Source organism: Furipterus horrens, unplaced genomic scaffold, assembly GCF_987537825.1.
Source record: "Furipterus horrens unplaced genomic scaffold, mFurHor1.1.pri manual_scaffold_5, whole genome shotgun sequence".
Classification (NCBI taxonomy): domain Eukaryota; kingdom Metazoa; phylum Chordata; class Mammalia; order Chiroptera; family Furipteridae; genus Furipterus; species Furipterus horrens.
In genome coordinates, this window is record NW_028327175.1 from 153586740 (window position 1) to 153592739 (window position 6000).

Consider the following 6000-nt stretch of genomic DNA (forward strand, 5'->3'; position numbering starts at 1 on the left):
CAAAGACCCATCTGTTAAGAATCCCCTGCTTTATGATTTTCTTCAGGAATGAATTTTCATGTTTTTTAAACTTAATATTATCATCAAATCTCCTGCAGGTTTACAAGTGCTGAGATCCTTCTGGAAATAGAATAATAATGTCCACAAATATATACATGTATACATATATATAATATACAAAATATATATGTCAGGTATATTAATTTATTTTTAAATACTCATGGAAAAGGTGTGTGTTTGTGGTGGGTGGTTTTTAAACGATATATGTTAGCTCATGTAAATTAAATTCTGTCATTTTAAAAATTAAAACTGTAACCTAATTAACATTAGTAGAATTATGATTGTTATTACAATAAGCATCAGATTAGCAGTGCATTAAAAATAGGTAATAAAACAATTACTTAACATAACAGTAAATTGAAAAGTTTAACTTATCACTATATAAATATTTTTAACCTATTGTAGTGAAAATGTTAATTTTTTAAAATCTTCACTATGACTTTTGGCTGTTGGGGGTGGGCCATTCATGTGGTGTAAAGGCAACTAAAGTGGGAAAAACATTGCTGTGAATATCACTGTTTTGGCTAACATTGTAAAATTGTAATGTTATAATTATTTATTTGGAGAATTAATCTTTTCTAAGGTTATTTATTATTGATGTTTATATCCTGATTGCACTTTAGCCTTTACATACTAAAAAGTTGACCTGTTGATTGTATTGCATGCTAATTGTCCTGTAACATGTATGTGCGATCACAACTTGTTTTTAAAGGTAGTATAACCAGACTTTTTTTCTAATTTATTTAATGTAAGCTACATTCTCAATTTTCATTTCATATGCCTAGAGGGCATGACAGCTTTCTCTGACAGTAGTACCCAGTGATCTTCAGAAAGCACCATGTCTTATCTATTCTATGTACATTACCCAAGAGAGGTGATTTTTAAGATTTATTCTATTTAAAAAAATTTTTTAAGTTTCAACTAAAGTCTGACCCTCACACAAGGACATGCATTCCATATGTTGTGCTTCTTTAGACACATAAATTTGCTGTTGAAATGTGGAAGCTGGCTCACTCCGACAGATATCCCACTTAAGTGCCATGGCCCAGCCATGTGCCATGTCCCACTTGCATCTTATTTTTATTTATTTTTGTCCACACGGGAAGTCAATCTTTAGAGTTGCTCTTTGGAATAAATCACTAAAGTTCTGGGAAAACATCTTAAAGGTTGAACTCAAGAATGGATCTGATTTGTTTTATAAGGAAAACAATCTTTATTTGAACTGTTCTTTCATTATGTTTTTTCCCAAACTAGGTTACAGATTCTTAACTGCAAAATTCAGATTTCTTAGACACTGTTTTCCAGTATTTTGCAGGGTCAGTCAGTTGTCTGGAAGTTGGAATATTCTCTCTCAAGAATTAAAAAGATAGTTTTTAAATTATGAAATATTATAATAATAAAGCTATATTTCTGATTAATGTGTTGCTATGTTTTGTCTAGTTGAAATGTTTCTGGAAAGGCAAGTATGCTGGTCTGTTAACAGTGAACAAAACGGTCTTTTGTGACTAAGCTGATCTTATACCTATAAGCTTTCCTGAGAACTTAGGGTTATCATTTTTGTTTATCGTAATGTCTATATATCAAATTTCTTTTTACATATGTTCACACTGAGAACACAAGCCCACTTGGCACTTTTCTCTCATCTTCCTGCATAACTATGAGAAATTTTCCTACATTGTATTTTTAAACTTGTCAACTCTAGCAAAAACCATGAACAGATTTCACACTGTGCATCTCAACCTGTATATGCTATATATCCTAGTCATTGCAAGGTCCAGAGAGTGATCAAGACAAATAACAGGAGTATAGCACTGGTAGAATTAATCATTGGTCTTTCAAGAACCATGGATTTAGGAGAATTTAGGGGATTCCATTTATTCAGGAACTATAGAACTATTAGGGAAGTGACTCAAATCTGTTCTTATACTTATTTATATGAAAGTTAATGAGTTCACCAAGTCATAATATTCTGTGACATAATAACTGTGGCATTTTTTATTACCTCTGAACATTAGAAAACATAAATAAGTCTCAGTGTCTTGATTCTGCTCAGTTGGGATCCTTGAAAAATGAACTCCAGAGATGGCAGGCATGCAGGACCCCAAATACAAGTCCCAGAGTCATTTCAATTATTTAAATGATAAGGAACTGTAAAAATTTAATTTCTTTTTGTGGAAGTAAGGTGATAAATTTCTTTTTCCATGTTCTGCATTAGTAAAACTGACATGTCTGAAAGGGGTCTTCAAGCTGTAGCCCTATGATACAATTCTTCTGGATTTGCAGCCCTTGTTCTAAGACAAAAATGAGTTTTTCCACTAGAGCAAACATGTATAGGCGGGTCCTGCCATGCTTCCCACACTGTAATGGGAACACTGTTAAATGTTATATATGTGGAGGCAGGTATCTGGGATGGTGATCAAGGGCTTTGGTACCCAAGTCCTGAGAGAAGAGAAGTCATGATTGCTGTCCTCCAATGTCTGAAGGGCTGTCACATGCAAGAATACTTATTCTGTGTGGGTGCAGAAGACATTACTAAAATCAGTGAGTGGGAATTCTAAAGAAGGAGATATCAAGTCACTGAACAAAAAATGCCTCTAAGCTCAACAAGGAATAGGTCACCTTGTTGAAAAGTGAGCTCCGTGTGTCTGCATCACTCTTTGTGGTAGATGGGACCCTTCTTTGTGTGGGGAATTGGAATGGATTCTTCAAAGTACATGTAACTCTGGGATTTTGTCATAGGTACTGATGCTACATTATTGTAAATATTGGCTGCATAAAACTTAGTGTTGACGTGGCAAATTGATTTTGGAAATCTTATTTCACTGACAAACTTTTATAAAAATTATGTTTTTCTCTTTTCAATTTTTTTATTTATTGATTTTTAGAGAGAGAAAGGGTGAAAGAGAAATATTGATTTGTTGTTCCACTTATTTATGCATTTGTGGGTTGCTTCTTGTATATGCCCTGACCAGGGATCAAACCCACGACCTTGGCATATTGGGATAGCACTCTAATCAACTGAGCTACCCAGCCAGGGCTTTTCACTGACTTAATCTTTGTGGAGTGTTCTATAACATGCATCCACAGTTATCCTCATAGATGCTTTTGAGGAGATATCATTTCCTTCCCCTAGCAGGAACAGAAATAGCTGTTGGGGAAATGGAAGGTGTACATCTGGCAGCACCATGTGCTTCTCAGGAAGCACCTCACCTCAGTGAATGTGGTTTCTGCATTTAAAGAGAAGGTGCATTTTTTGTTAAAACATGGCTCCTGAGAGCAAGCCAGCCATTTCATCTGGTGTTCAGTTGAATCAACAGCAATTCTGTCCAACCCTCAGGGAGAATTTGGCAATGTTGGACTTAGTAAGAAATGGTGTGTGGTGTATAGGACATTTTTGTAGGTAGTACTTAATATTCTAAACTTTTGCCTTCTGACAATACTTTAGGATATGACTTCACTATATTTTATAATGAATGTGGGGCTTATCATGGTTTGAAAGTTGGTTTTTTTTTCATTCATGACAATGTGTAAGAACCAGAATATTGTCTTCCTGAATCTCAGCTAGTGCTTGTTGTACAACATTGAGGCACCTCCTTGACAAGATCCTCAGAAAATGGTCCTAAGTGTATGCATTTGTTGATTATACAATGGTTTTCATTGTCCTAAAGTTAAGTTTAATATTTATTATCAATTATTGCAACTATTTAATACAAGCCACTATGGGGGATATAAATTATCACTACTCTGTCATCTCAAGAGACTCCCCCAGCTTGTAATGGAGCCACACAAATTTGCTGAGGAATTCTCAAGTTTCAGATCAAAGTGAGTTAGAATTTACACATTTTTGGACACTTCACATTGGTCGAGAGGTACTGCATTCACCTTGGCTGACCTATCAGAGAGAAACAGATGATTACATATCTCAGCTCCTTTTTGTTTAAGACAGAATGACCATTCTCCTCCTCCTCAGGGGTGCACCACTTTTTTTTTTTTTGTTAATCGCTCTTTAAGTCAGCCTGTTATTTGACACCATAGCTAAAATGTCTTAAATAATCCTAAAGACAGAGGGCTGGCAGAGGGAACGAGGAGTCTTACAAAGTGAGGGTCACCCTAGCATAAACAAAGGTGCTCACAGTGGGGTAAGGGCAAATGGGTGGACACACAATGGTTATTGGGATGCAGAACAAAGCCTTGAGCTTGCCTGCCTGCACCAGCTCTGGCCTGCCTCTCCCACCTCCTCCAGCCCCAGGCCTCTGACTCCCTTCTCTCCAGCCACTGGCTTCCTTTCAAAGCATTGCAAATACCCTGTGCTCTCCCCAACACAGCTATTCTGCTGCATTACCTCTGCCTGCAATGCCCTTCTCTTTCATCTGCACCTGATTAATTTTTGCTCAGCCTTCCGATTTCAGGTCAACTGTCACTTCCCCAAGGCGGCTTTATAATTCTTGGAACATCATGTACCTTTTCACTGTTGCGATGATCCAAAGTGCCCCTTTAGATTTACCGGTGTTGATTCCTTGACTCATATCTGCTTCCTGACTAGTCTGTCATTTCCAAGAAAAGGGGCCATATCCATATCTTTTGTCCCTACTATGTTCCCAGTGTCAGGTGCAGTACTTGACACAGAATGGGTCTTCACTAAATATTATTTGTGGAGCATGCAAGCATCAGTAGCCTCAGGTATGTTAAAAAAGTCAAGAATGATGAGTGTGGATTTTCTTCCAGTTGGGGAGAATCAGAGGGGGAGTGATGTTTGCAGAATGAGTATGATTGAGGGTAACAGAAAGGAGAAGTGCATTTTAGGCAGTCTGAGCACAGCCATGGAGGTAGAAAGCACAGAACCAGTGAGGCCCAAGAAATAACAATATATCACCTCGTGTAGCCATGTGTTTGCCTGTCTGTCTCCCCATCAAGAGGGTAAACTTCTTGGGTCTGCACCTATCCTGTAGATCTGTGTCCTGTCCTATCTTGATATCTGGAACCTAGCAGCAGACCAGTTGCTATACTGCTATTCAGGACAGATCATGAAGGACAGGTTTATACGTAGAGCTAGAAAGAGCCTCAGCTTGCCAGGGAGAGCAAGTAGGTCCAGCTACAGGAAGAGAAGGCAGATCATTGGAGCTCTCCTCTTATAAGGGCCCTTACAGCTTGCTGGAGCATGTGGACTAACTGGTCACCCCTCACATCAGTAGATATTTTGAAATTCTCCTATTTTTAGTGTGCACCTATGGTAGGGTGGAAAAGACACAGCTTTTTCTTCTTTTGAATCCATGGGAAATATTTCTACGTGGCCATGATTATCTTTCCTGATTAACATGGCCCAAGAATCCTTTTTAGCACAGTCATGACCAGCTGTGGAAGACAAAATAATGCTCCCCCCCCCCAAAATTTCAATGTCCTAATTTCCCAAGCCGGAATATGTTGGGTTACATGAAAAAAGGTAATTAAGGTTGCAGATGGAGTTAAGATTTCTAATCAAACAACCTAAAAGTAAGGAAATTATCCTATATTATCTGGGTGGGCCCAGTGTAGTCATAAGAGTCCTAATATGTGGAAAAGAGGGGCAGGAGCATCAGTGTCAGAGTGATGCGACATGAGAAAAACTCAACCTGCCACTGTGGGCTTTGCAGGAGGGGAACACAAGCCAAGGAGATGGGCAGCCTCAAGACGTTGGAAAAGGCAAGAGCACAATTCTCCCCAGAGCCTCCAGAAAGAAATGCTGCCCTGCTGACACCTTGGCTTTAGCCAAGAAACACCTATTTTGAATTTTGAAACTATAGACTTGTAAGATAATAAATAGGGACTGTGTTACGCCCCTAAGTTTTTGGTTATCTGTCACAACAGCTCATCATGTTTGGCACACGAAGCGTGATCTATTTGCCACTCCTCAACAATGGTGCAGTTGAAGGAGGACTGGTGCTGGCTGCCTGCTTTACAATT